The sequence below is a fragment of the Aquarana catesbeiana genome, linkage group LG12, assembly GCF_042186555.1.
Source record: "Aquarana catesbeiana isolate 2022-GZ linkage group LG12, ASM4218655v1, whole genome shotgun sequence".
Taxonomy (NCBI): domain Eukaryota; kingdom Metazoa; phylum Chordata; class Amphibia; order Anura; family Ranidae; genus Aquarana; species Aquarana catesbeiana.
In genome coordinates, this window is record NC_133335.1 from 225,346,203 (window position 1) to 225,360,174 (window position 13,972).

Consider the following 13,972-nt stretch of genomic DNA (forward strand, 5'->3'; position numbering starts at 1 on the left):
CATATGGAATTTTTGGGGTAGAAGACTCCACAAAGGGGTAGGTGAGTACTTGGGATAGGCTAGGTGCCCTGATGAGTGACTGTTAGGAGTCAGTGGTAACTAGGAGTAGGTGGGCACTCGGGGTAGGTGGGCACTGGGGATAGGGGAGCACATGGAATTTGTGGGTTAGGTGACCCCACAGAAGGGTAAGTGGACTCTTGGGGTAGGCGAATACTTGGGATAGGCTAGGTGAACTGGTGACTGGAAGTCATAGGGAACTCAGGGTAGGTGGGTCCTTGGGGTAGGTGCACACTCTGGGGAAGATAATAATTTTTAAGAATTTGACACCTGTGCACTTTACATGTACTTTAGGTGCAGTGCGCTAAAAAAAATTCCCCTGCTCTGAATTTTGGTGCGCTTTTGCACACTTTTTTTTGCGCACATTATACGCACAGATGTGAATCCAGCCAAAACTGGGAAACTCTGCGCCAGGCTGGAGCAATAATCTCAGACAAGCCATTTTAATCGCCATCATTTTCTTTCTTTTCTGCCTGGAGTTTCCCCGTGACGTCCTCCCTCAGGCATTTCCCTTCCTGGCGGCGTATCGCCGCGTTCGGGCCGTTCTCTACAACAATCACAGAGCGCCAAAAACACAGGGTCACGGCCTGACATTTCCACCCTGCGTTCTTCTCGCCTACTATGTCAGGACATTGCACCTGATCCGGGACACGCAGCCAATGCTGGAGGAGACAGTCGGATCCCTGTGCGCGAATTGTTTACAGCGGTGAGCCGGAGCGCCTGTGTTCCCGAGAACATCCCAGAATGTAAATATTTTTCCACAGCCTGAACATTCTGCTCTCCCCGGAATCCTTCCTGCGACACTACAGAGCGACCAACAATCTGACACAGACGTTGCGACTGAAAACGAGGAAAGGCAGTGCGTCGCACCTGAGGAAGACAAAGTGGTGACCCGCGGGCTTCAATAATATACAGCAACAGTTTCATCTTTTTTTTTTTTTTGAGAAAAGCTCCACCTTTATAATTAAGGCTCCGTTCACACCTGCGCTTCACGCTAATGCGCGTTTGTTCATGCTTTTTTTTTTGCCACATTTTTGCTGCCCTACATGCGGCAAACACGCCAATAGACGCTTCCACGCCTTTTTATCGGGTGGTGAGCACTGCGCGGTTCCTGGCTGTGTTTGGGGTGCCATTAACAATGAATGGCCCCACAAGTTTGATGGGCGTTTTTTTCACGCGTTCCCGAAACGCGTATTTCTGCGCGCATTCCCAAGAGACAATTTATCAGCATCCATCCTTAGAGGAAATCTGCACTGCTGGTGGAGTGACAGAGGGAAAATATAGAAGTCTGTTGTGTTGGATGCCTAATTTTACAAATTACAAATTTAGTAATTCATAATTTGAACCCCCAGACCCCCCCTCAACAAACCTCACCGCAGAGTCTTACCTGCTTCTGTTCTGTGTATAATGAGATAGGCCAGGCCTATGCACTTGCTAAAATCTTTTAAAATGAGGGCTTACTCACATGATTAGTCCCATGGTGGTCATAGGAAATAATGACCCCCCCATTTTTGCTGGAAATGTGACTAGCTTTCCTTACTAAGCTCTGTCTTGTCAATCAAAATGTAGGACATGCCTATGCCCCGCCCACTCTGCACTTGTTGGACAAGCCGAAGTCCCACCCAGTCTGCACTTATTGGACATGCCTATGCCCCGCCCGCTCTAAACCAGCCTGGCCACCCACATACCTGCAAAGGGTTGAGTATAATTTGCATAGGACACACCCACCTGCCAAGTCCCCTTTGAGAAAAAGAGAATCATGAGAAATGTAGTTCCCTACGGGAGGCACAACAGCTAGGACACTTATTGGAAATGACAGGCTCCTCCCACAATGAGTATAGGACTCCTCCCACCATCAGTATTGGATCCTGCACTGGAGGCATGAGTAGGGGGACAAGATGTAGTAAAATTCAAGGGTTCCCACTGGGGTATGGATTGATTTCACAATGAAAATCAGTTATATGTGGAAAGCTTATGGTGGTTTATGCCACTTAATAAAAAGACACACACACTGTCTTTAGTTGCACTTTAAATGTTAAATGTAACTCAAGCCCCATAGAATTAGACAGGCAGGGAGCCTCCTATAATGGTGGAGCCGTCTTCCATGTTTGGTTTTAGTCCCTCTTTCCTATAATGGTGGAACCGCGTTCCATGTCATACTCATTCTTTCCTTTAATAGGGAACTGAGTTCTATATTTGGTCATAGTCCCTCTTTTCTATATTAGTGGATCTGTGTTCTATGTTTAGTGGTAGTCCCTTTTTCCTATAGTGATGGAGCTGTGTCCTGTGTTTGGTGGTAATCCCTCTTTCTTATAATGGTGGAGCTAAGTTCTATATTCGGTCACAGTCCCTCTTTCCTATAATGGTGGAGCTGAGTTCTATGTCTGATGATAGTCCCTCTTTCCTATAAAGGAGGAGTTCTCTTCCATGTTTGGTTATAGTCTCTCTTCCTATAATGGTGGGGTTGTGCCCCATGTTTGGTGGTAGTCCCTCTTTCCTATAACGGTGGAGCTGTATTCCATGTTTTGTGGTAGTCCCTCTCTCCTATAATGGTGGAGTTGTGTTACATGTTTGGTGGTAGTCTCTCTTTCTTATAATGGTGGTGCTGAGTTCTATATTTGGTGGCAGTCCCTCTTTCCTATAATAGTGGAGCTGAGTTATATGTTTGGTGGTAGTCCTTCTTTCCTATAACGATGCAGCTGAGTTCTATATTTGGTGGTAGTCCCTTTTTCCTATAATGGTGGGGTTAAGCCCCATGTTTGGTGGCAGTCCCTCTTTCTTTTAATGGTGGAGCTGAGTTCTATGTCTGGTGGTAGCCCCCTTTTTTTTTAATGGTGGGGTTGAGCCCCATGTTTGGTGGTAGTCTCTCTTTCCTATAATGGTGGATTTGTGTTCCATGTTTGGTGGCAATCCCTCTTTCCTATAAAGGTGGAGCTGAGTTCTACGATTGGTCATAGTCTCTCTTTCCTATAATGGTGGAGCTGAGTTCTATGTTTGGTGGCAGTCCCTCTTTCCTATAATAGTGGAGCTGAGTTATATGTTTGGTGGTAGTCCTTCTTTCCTATAACGGTGCAGCTGAGTTCGACATTTGGTGGTAGTCCCTCTTTCTTATAATGGTGGAGCTGAGTTCGACATTTGGTGGTAGTCCCTCCTTCCTATAATGGTGGAGCTGAGTTCGACATTTGGTGGTAGTCCCTCCTTCCTATAATGGTGGAGCTGAGTTCTGTGTTTGGTGGCAGTCTCTTTTTTCTATAATGGTGGAGTTGAGCCCTCTGTTTGGTAGTAGTCCCTCTTTCCTATAATGGTGGAGCCATGTTCCATGTTTGGCGGTAGTCCCTCTTTCCTATAATGGTGGAGCTGAGTTCTATGATTGGTCATAGTCTCTCTTTCCTATAATGGTGGAGTTGTGTTCCATGTTTGGTGGTAGTCCCTTCTTCCTATAATGGTGAAGCTGAGTTCTATGATTGGTCATAGTCTCTCTTTCCTATAATGGTGGAGTTGTGTTCCATGTTTGGTGGTAGTCCCTCCTTCCTATAATTGTGGAGCCGAGTTTTATGTCTGATGGTAGTCCCTCCTTCCTATAATGAGGGGGTTGTGTTCCATGTTTGGTGGTAGTCCCTCTTTCCTTTAATGGTGGAGCTGAGTTTGATGTTTGGTCAAAGTTCCTTCTTGCTATAATGGTGGGGTTAAGCCCCATCTTTGGTTGTACTCCCTCTTTCCTATAATGGTGGAGCTGAGTTCTATGTTTGGTGGCAGTCCCTCTTTCCTATAATAGTGGAGCTGAGTTATATGTTTGGTGGTAGTCCTTCTTTCCTATAACGGTGCAGCTGAGTTCTATATTTGGTGGTAGTCCCTCTTTCTTATAATGGTGGAGCCATGTTCCATGTTTGGTGGCAGTTTCTCTTTTCTATGATGGTGGAGCTGAGTTCGACATTTGGTGGTAGTCCCTCCTTCCTGTAATGGTGGAGCTGAGTTCTATGTTTGGTGGCAATCTCTTTTTTCTATAATGGTGGAGTTGAGCCCTCTGTTTGGTAGTAGTCCCTCTTTCCTATAATGGTGAAGCCATGTTCCATGTTTGGTGGTAGTCCCTCTTTCCTATAATGGTGGAGCTGAGTTCTATGATTGGTCATAGTCTCTCTTTCCTATAATGGTGGAGTTGTGTTCCATGTTTGGTGGTAGTCCCTTCTTCCTATAATGGTGGAGCTGGGTTCTATGTTTGGTCATAGTTCCTCCCTCCTATAATGGTGGAGCTAAATTCTATGATTGGTCATATTCTCTCTTTCCTATAATGGTGGAGTTGTGTTCCATGTTTGGTGGTAGTCCCTCCTTCCTATAATTGTGGAGCTGAGTTTTATGTTTGATTTTAGTCCCTCCTTCCTATAATGAGGGGGTTGTGTTCCATGTTTGGTGGTAGTCCCTCTTTCCTTTAATGGTGGAGGTGAGTTTGATGTTTGGTCAAAGTTCCTTCTTGCTATAATGGTGGGGTTAAGCCCCATCTTTGGTTGTAGTCCCTCTTTCCCATAATGGTGGAGCTGAGTTCTATGTGTGGTGGTAGTCCCTTTTTCCTATAATGGTGGGGTTGAGCCCCATGTGTGGTGGTACTCCCTCTTTCCTATAATGATGGAGCTGAGTTCTATGTTTGGTGGCAGTCCCTCTTTCCTATAATAGTGGAGCTAAGTTCTATGTTTGGTGGTAGTCCTTCTTTCCTATAATGAGCAGCTGAGTTCTATATTTGGTGGTAGTCTCTCTTTCTTGTAATGGTGGAACCATGTTCCATGTTTGGTGGCAGTTTTTCTTTCCTATAATGGTGGAGCTGAGTTCGACATTTGGTGGTAGTCCCCTCCTTCCTATAATGGTGGAGCTGAGTTCTATGTTTGGTGGCAGTCTCTTTTTCCTATAATGGTGGGGTTGAGCCCTCTGTTTGGTGGTAGTCCCTCTTTCCTATAATGGTGGAGCCATGTTCCATGTTTGGTGGCAGTTTCTCTTTCCTATAATGGTGTTTGGTGGTAGTCCCTCTTTCCTATAATGGTGGAGCTGAAATCTATGATTGGTCATAGTCTCTCTTTCCTATAATGATGGAGTTGTGTTCCATATTTGGTGGTAGTCCCTTCTTCCTTTAATGGTGGAGCTGGGTTCTATGTTTGGTCATAGTTCCTCCCTCCTATAATGGTGGAGCTAAGTTCTATGATTGGTCATAGTCTCTCTTTCCTATAATGGTAGAGTTGTGTTCCATGTTAGGTGGCAGTCCCTCCTTGCTATAATGGTGGAGCTGAGTTCCTTAATGTCTTGCAGGACAATTTTATGGGTCAGATGGTAGACGCACCAACTAGAAATAAAACATTACTGGATCTACTGATTACCAACAATACAGACCTGATCACGGATGTGGAAATACGGGGCAATTTAGGTAACAGCGATCACAGGTCAATTCGTTTCAGTATAAATCACACAAATAGGAAACATAAAGGGAATACAAAGACACTGAATTTCAAAAGAGCCAACTTCCCTAAACTACAAACCTTGCTAAAAGGCATAAATTGGGATAAAATATTAGGAACAAAGAATACGGAGGAGAGATGGGTTTGCTTTAAGAGCATATTAAATAAGGGCATTAGCCAATGTATTCCATTGGGTAATAAATTTAAAAGAGCAAACAAAAGTCCTGGATGGCTTAACTCCAATGTAAAAATGCATATAAAAGCAAAGGAGAAGGCCTTCAAAAAATACAAGGTTGAGGGATCATCCTCAACATTCAGACTTTATAAAGAATGCAACAAGAAATGTAAGGGTGCAATTAGGACAGCTAAGGTAGAACATGAAAGACACATAGCGGAGGAGAGCAAAAAAAATCCCAAGAAATTCTTTAAGTATGTAAACAGTAAAAAAGGAAGGAACAGACCATATTGGCACCATAAAGAATGAGGAAGGGCATCTGGTTACAAAGGATGGGGAGATGGCGAAGGTATTGAATTTATTCTTCTCCTCAGTCTTCACGAGTGAATCGGGGGGCTTCAGTAACCAAAACTGCAGTGTTTATCCTCGTGACACAACACAGGAAGCACCTCCATGGTTAACAGAGGACAGAATTAAAATTAGACTTGAGAAACTTAACATTAATAAATCACCGGGACCAGATGGCTTGCATCCGAGGGTACTTAGGGAACTCAGTCAAGTGATTGCCAGACCGCTGTTCCTAATTTTTACAGATAGTCTACTGACTGGAATGGTACCAGCTGATTGGAGAAAAGCCAATGTAGCACCAGTATTTAAAAAGGGCCCAAAACACATCCCTGGAAATTACAGACCAGTTAGCCTAACATCAATAGTATGTAAACTCTTGGAGCGGATGATTAGGGACTATATAGAAGATTTAATAATAAGAACGGTATCATTAGCAGTAATCAGCATTGATTTATGAAGAATCGTTCTTGCCAAACCAATCTACTAACCTTCTATGAGGAGGTGAGTTGCCATCTAGATAAAGGAAGGCCCGTAGACGTGGTGTATCTGGATTTTGCAAAAGCATTTGACACAGTTCCCCATAAACGTTTACTGTACAAAATAAGGTCCGTTGGCATGGACCATAGGGTGAGTACATGGATTGAAAACTGGCTACAAGGGTGAGTTCAGAGGGTGGTGATAAATGGGGAGTACTCAGAATGGTCAGGGGTGGGTAGTGGGGTTCCCCAGGGTTCTGTGCTGGGACCAATCCTATTTAATTTGTTCATAAACGATCTGGAGGATGGGATAAACAGTTCAATCTCTGTATTTGCAGACGATACTAAGCTAAGCAGGGCAATAACTTCTCCGCAAGATGTGGAAACGTTACAAAAAGACCTGACCAAATTAATGGGGTGGGCGACTACATGGCAAATGAGGTTCAATGTAGAAAAATAGGCTCAGCAATGGCATGCAATGCCAAGCTGCTGCTAACAAAGCAAACAGAATATTGGCATGCATTAAAAGGGGGATCAACTCCAGAGATAAAACGATAATTCTCCCGCTCTACAAGGCTCTGGTCCGGCCGCACCTGGAGTATGCTGTCCAGTTCTGGGCACCAGTCCTCAGGAAGGATGTACTGGAAATGGAGCGAGTACAAAGAAGGGCAACAAAGCTAATAAAGGGTCTGGAGGATCTTAGTTATGAGGAAAGGTTGCGAGCACTGAACTTATTCTCTCTGGAGAAGAGATGATTGAGAGGGGATATGATTTCAATTTACAAATACCGTACTGGTGACCCCACAATAGGGATAAAACTTTTTCGCAGAAGAGAGTTTAACAAGACTCGTGGCCACTCATTAAAATTAGAAGAAAAGAGGTATAACCTTAAACTACGTAGAGGGTTCTTTACTGTAAGAGCGGCAAGGATGTGGAATTCCCTTCCACAGGCGGTGGTCTCAGCGGGGAGCATTGATAGCTTCAAGAAACTATTAGATAAGCACCTGAATGACCGCAACATACAGGGATATATAATGTAATACTGACACATAATCACACATAGGTTGGACTTGATGGACTTGTGTCTTTTTTCAACCTCACCTACTATGTAACTATGTAACTATGAGTTCTATGATTGGTCATAGTCTCTCTTTATTATATAGGTGGAGTTGTGTTCCATGTTTGGTGGTAGTCCCTCCTTCCTATAATAGTGGAGCTGAGTTTTATGTTTGATGGTAGTCCCTCCTTCCTATAATGAGGGGGTTGTGTTCCATGTTTGGTGGTAGCCCCTCTTTCCTTTAATGGTGGAGCTGAGTTTGATGTTTGGTCACAGATCCTCCTTGCTATAATGGTGGGGTTAAGCCCCATCTTTGGTTGTAGTCCCTTTTTCCCATAATGGTGGAGCTGAGTTCTACTTGTGGTGGTTGTTCCTCCTTCCTATAATGGTGAACCTGAGTTCTATGTTTGGTGGTAGTCCCTTTTTCCTATAATGGTGGGGTTGAGCCCCATGTTTGGTGGTACTCCCTCTTTCCTATAATGGTGGAGCTGAGATCTATGTTTGGTGGCAGTCCCTCTTTCCTATAATAGTGGAGCTGAGTTCTATGTTTGGTGGTAGTCCTTCTTTCCTATAATGAGCAGATGAGTTCTATATTTGGTGGTAGTCTCTCTTTCTTATAATAGTGGAGCCATGTTCCATGTTTGGTGGTAGTTCCTCTTTCCTGTAATGGTGGAGCTGAGTCCGATGTTTGGTGGCAGTCTCTATTTCCTATAATAGTGGAGTTGTGTTCCATGTTTGGTGGTAGTCCCTCCTTCCTATAATGGTGAGGATGAGCCCCCTGTTTGGTGGTAGTCCCTCTTTCCTATAATGGTGGAGCTGAGTTCTATGATTGTGCATAGTCTCTCTTTCCTATAATGGTGGAGTTGTGTTCCATTTTTGGTGGTAGTCCTTCTTTCCAAAATGGTGGAGCTGGGTTCTATGTTTGGTCATAGTCCCTCCTTCCTATAATAGGGGAGCTGAGTTTTATATTTGATGGTAGTCCCTCCTTCCTATAATGAGGGGGTTGTGTTCCATGTTTGGTGGTAGCCCCTCTTTCCTTTAATGGTGGAGCTGAGTTTGATGTTTGGTCACAGTTCCTCCTGGCTATAATGGTGGGGTTAAGCCCCATCTTTGGTTGTAGTCCCTCTTTCCCATAATGGTGGAGCTGAGTTCTACTTGTGGTGGTTGTTCCTCCTTCCTATAATGGTGAACCTGAGTTCTGTGTTTGGTGGCAGTCCCTTTTTCCTATAATGGTGGGGTTGAGCCCCATGTTTGGTGGTACTCCCTCTTTCCTATAATGGTGGAGCTGAGTTCTATGTTTGGTGGCAGTCCCTCTTTCCTATAATAGTGGACCTGAGTTCTATGTTTGGTGGTAGTCCTTCTTTCCTATAACGAGCAGCTGAGTTCTGTATTTGGTGGTAGTCCCTCTTTCTTGTAATGGTGGATCCATGTTCCATGTTTGGTGGTAGTCCCTTCTTACTATAATGGTGGAGCTGGGTTTTATGTTTGGTCATAGTCCCTCCCTCCTATAATGGTGGAGCCAAGTTCTATGATTGGTCATAGTCTCTCTTTCCTATAATGGTGGAGTTGTGTTCCATGTTTGGTGGCAGTCCCTCCTTGCTATAATGGTGGAGCTGAGTTCTATGACTGGTCATAGTCTCTCTTTCCTATAATGGTGGAGTTGTGTTTCATGTTTGCTGGTAGTCCCTCCCTCCTATAATAGTGGAGCTGAGTTTTATGTTTGATGGTAGTCCCTCCGTCCTATAATGAGGGGGTTGTGTTCCATGTTTGGTGGTAGTCCCTCTTTCCTTTAATGGTGGAGCTGAGTTTGATGTTTGGTCACAGTTCCTCCTTGCTATAATGGTGGGGTTAAGCCCCATATTTGGTTGTAGTCCCTCTTTCCCATAATGGTGGAGCTGAGTTCTACGTTTGGTGGTAGTTCCTTCTTTCTATAATGGTGGGGTTGAGTTCTATGTTTAGTGGTAGTCCCTTTTTCCTATAATGGTGGGGTTGAGGCTCATGTTTGGTGGTAGTCCCTCTTTCCTATAATGGTGGACCTGAGTTCTATGTTTGGTGGTAGTCCCTTTTTCCTATAATGGTGGGGTTGAGCCCCATGTTTGGTGGCAGTCCCTCTTTCCTCTAATATTGGAGCCGAGTTCTATGTTTGGTGGTAGTCCTTCTTTCCTATAACGAGTAGCTGAGTTCTATATTTGGTGGTAGTTCCTCTTTCTTATAATAGTGGAGCCATGTTCCATGTTTGGTGGTAGTCCCTCTTTCCTATAATGGTGGGGATGAGCCCCCTGTTTGGCAATAGTCCCTCTTTCCTATAATGGTGGAGCTTAGTTCTATGATTGGTCATAGTCTCTCTTTCCTATAATAGTGGAGTTGTGTTCCATGTTTGGTGGGAGTCCCTTCGTCCTATAATGGTGGAGCTGGGTTCTATGTTTGGTCATAGTCCCTCCTTCCTATAATGAGGGGGTTGTGTTCCATGTTTGGTGGTAGTCTCTCTTTCCTATAATGGTGGAGCTGAGTTCAATGTTCGGTCATGGTCCCTCTTTCCTATAATGGTGGAGCAGAGTTTGATATTTGGTCATAATCCCTCCTTCCTTTAATGGTGGAGTTGTATTCCATGTTTGGTGGTAGTCCTTCTTTCCTATAATGGTGGAGCTGAGTTCCATGTTTGGTCATAGTCCCTCCTTTCTATAATGGTGGAGTTGTATTCCATGTTTGGTGGTAGTCCCTCTTTCCTATAATGGTGGAGCTGAGTTCTGGGTCTGGTGGTAGCCCCTCCTTCCTATATTGGTGGGGTTGTGCCCCATGTTTGGTCATAGTCTCTCTTTCCTATGGCGTGTTTGTGCTCCTGCCTGGATCTGTGAGACGGATGAGAAGATGTTCCTCAAGAATGTGGCGATGTTTGTGCTGTAATGTAATGTATTATTAGTAATGTAATGTATGGTGCACCAAACGCAGATAACGCCCGGACTTTCCTAATAAATCACACCTAAAAATAGCCAATGAGGACGGCTGAGGATTACCAGCTGGCGCTCCACCCGCTGCACTCTGCTCCGGTACTGGCGCCTCCAACCTCTGCTGTCGGAAAAAATGCCAGATGTTTATATTTTCCCCCCTGTCCGAGGACATTGACCAGGATCTGCTTTATTTAGTCCGCAGTGCTTGAAGGGGGGTCCCTAAAAAAAAATAAAAATAAATCCCCATTAAACAAGTACAGTGGCTGCGACTTTTAACACCTTCTGAGTTTCTTGTGTGCCCTTCAGTGTCCGTGTGATTTTACCCTGAGGAGTGAGACTCCCAATCTCTGAGTCTGTAATATTTTTTTACTGCGTCAAAACCTCACCTCCTGACACAGGCCTGATCTTTGTGTGCACCTTCTCCCAGAGCCTGAAACATGAGACAGTCAGCTGTTACGTATGAAAGGCAAGAGAGATTTCAAGCCCAGCTATATCTGTGAAGGTTTTCATTCATCAAGGTCATGTTATAGAGAGCAACAATCAATCACTTTCAACTGTGCAAAACACAACATAAAAGCTGAATGTGACAAGTTACTTGCAGCTATTCATTTATATACACTGGCCGCTACAGCAGCACCTGCATTGCAGGTTCCAAATCAGACCATGGCAGCTGAGAGCGAGTCTCTAATCAGAGCATTATTTGGAGGGGTGCGGTGCCAGCGCTGAAAGAACGACATCAAAATTCTGCTGTGTGAGGATTTTTTTTATCTGTTGCTGTGAATCAGTCCTCTAAAGTGGGGGGCTCCACTATATATCACAAATATCTGTGCCACCATAAGAGCAACCCCCCCCCCCCCCTTACATCAGGGTCCCCATCACAGAGTCCCACTTTACACCAGTGTCACCATCTGTGTCATTCCCGTACATTAAGTGTCCCCATCAAAGTCCCCTCTTACATCAGGGTCCCCATCAGAGTCCTCCTTTACATCAAGTGTCCCAATAATAGGTCCCCCTTACATCAGAATCTTCATCAGTGCCCCACTTTACATCAGGGTTCTCATCAGAGTCCCCTCTTTTACATCAGAATCCCCATCTGTGTCATCCTTTACATCAAGCGTCCCCATCAAAGTCTCCCCTTACATCAGAGTCCTCATCGGAGTGTCCCCCTTTACATCAGGGTCTCCATACGAGTCCCCCTTAACATCAGAGTCCCTATCAGAGTCCTCCTTTACATCAATTATCCCAATTTATAGGTCCCCCTTACATCAGAATCCTCATCAGTGCCCCACTTTACATCAGGGTTCTCATCAGAGTCCCCCTTTACATCATGATCCCCTTTTACATCAGAATCCCCATCTGTGTCATCCCTTACATTAGGTGTCCCCATCAAAGTCCCCCTTACTTGAGAGTCCTCATCTGAGCGTTCCTCTTTACATCAGGGTCTCCTTATGAGTGTTCCCTTTACATAAGGGTCCCCATCAGAGTCCCCTTTACATCAGGGTCCCCATCTGAGTGTTCCCCTTACATCAGGGTCCTCATCAGTGTCCCTCTTTACATCAGGGTCTCCATCAGAGTCACCCTTTACATCATAATCCCCATCTGTGTCATCCCTTACATCAGGGTCCCCATCAGAGTTCCCCTTTAATCAGGGTCCCCATCAGAGTCCCCCTTACATCAAAGTCCTCATCAGTGCCCCTCTTTGCATCAGGGTCTCCATCAGAGTCCCCCTTTACATCAGGGTGCCTATTTGAGTGTCCCCTTACATCAGGGTCCTCATCAGTGTCCTCCTTTACATCAGGGCCTCCATCAGAGTCCCCTTTACATCAGGGCCTCCATCAGAGTCCCCCTTTACATCAGGATCTCCATCAGAGTCCCCCTTTACATCATGATCCCCTTTTACATCAGAATCCCCATCTGTGTCATCCCTTACAGCAAGCGTCCCCATCAAAGTCCCCCCTTACTTGAGAGTCCTCATCTGAGCGTTCCTCTTTACATCAGGGTCTCCATATGAGTGTTCCCCTTACATAAGGGTCTCCATTAGAGTCCCCCTTTACATCAGGATCCCCATCTGTGTCATCCCTTACATCAAGCATCCCCATTAGAGTCCCCCCTTACATTAGGGTTCCCATCTGAGTGTGCCTTTTACATCAGGGTCCCCATCAGAGTCCCCCTTTACATCAAAGTACTCATCAGAGTCCCCCTTTACATCAAAGTACTCATCAGAGTCCCCCTTTACATCAGGATGCCTATCTGAGTGTCCTCCTTTACATCAGTGTCCCCATCAGAGTCCCCTTTACATCAGGGCCTCCATCAGAGCCTCCCTTTACATCAGGGTCCCCATCTGAGTGTCCCCCTTACATAAGGGTCCTCATCAGTGTCCCTCTTTACATCAGGGTCCCAATTGGAATCCCCCTTTACATCAGGATCCCCATAAGAGTCCCCCTTTACATCAGGGTCCCCATCTGTGTCATCCCTTACATAAAGCGTCACCATCAAAGTCCCCCCTTACAGCAGGGTCCCCATCTGAGTGTCCCCTTTACATCAGTGTCCCCATCAGAGTCCCCCTTTACATCAGGGTCTCCATCTGTGTCATCTCTTAGATCAAGGGTCCACATTAGTGTCCCCCTTTACATTAGGGTCACCATTGGAGTCCCCCCTTATATCAGAGTTTCCATGGGAGTCCCCACTCACATCAGGGTCCCCTTCAGAGAGTCCTTCCTTACATCAGGGTCCCCATCAGAGTTCACCTATACATAAGGTGTCTCCATCAAATTCCCCCCCTTATATCAAGTGTCCACATCAGAGTCCACTCTTACATCAGGGTCTCTTGTAGCGGGCCGGTTTGGAGACCCCTACTCTGAAGCATAACGATCATTACTATGAGAAATGACAGCCAATGAAAGGTGAAGGAGCAGTCAGTCACATTCCGTAAAATGAAAGACTATTATGGCAAATGACACATCAGTGAGAGATCTTAGTGAACTGACTCTGATGGGATCTTACAGAGAGGAATATGAAATGTGGTGCCTGATATATATATCTTTTTAAAGTGTCCTATAGGGGGCGCTGACTTCTAATGGAAATGTAACGGTAGGGATTTCTTGTAACATTTCTCCCGTCTCTAACAATCTCCTGTAGCACGCTCACAGTCTTTGACCATCTACTGTAGTAATGTGCAGTTCTCTGACCATTCTCTTTAGCATTACATACATTATGTGCGGCCCTTTGGTAATGTCGAGGGGCCGCACTTGAAGCCCTCTGTATCAAGAAGGTTGACCACCGCTGTGTTATACAGTTGTCACCAGAACAGGTGTCCCCATTGGAAGATTTCTCCTCGCTTCCTGTTCTGGTGACAACTGCAACATTTTTCGATCTCTCATCATTTTCAGTGCCGCCGAGAACGGTCACCAGTACAAGCAGCGGGGACACAGACGGCAATAAAAACCCAACGGGGTCACCCCTCACCCTTCCAC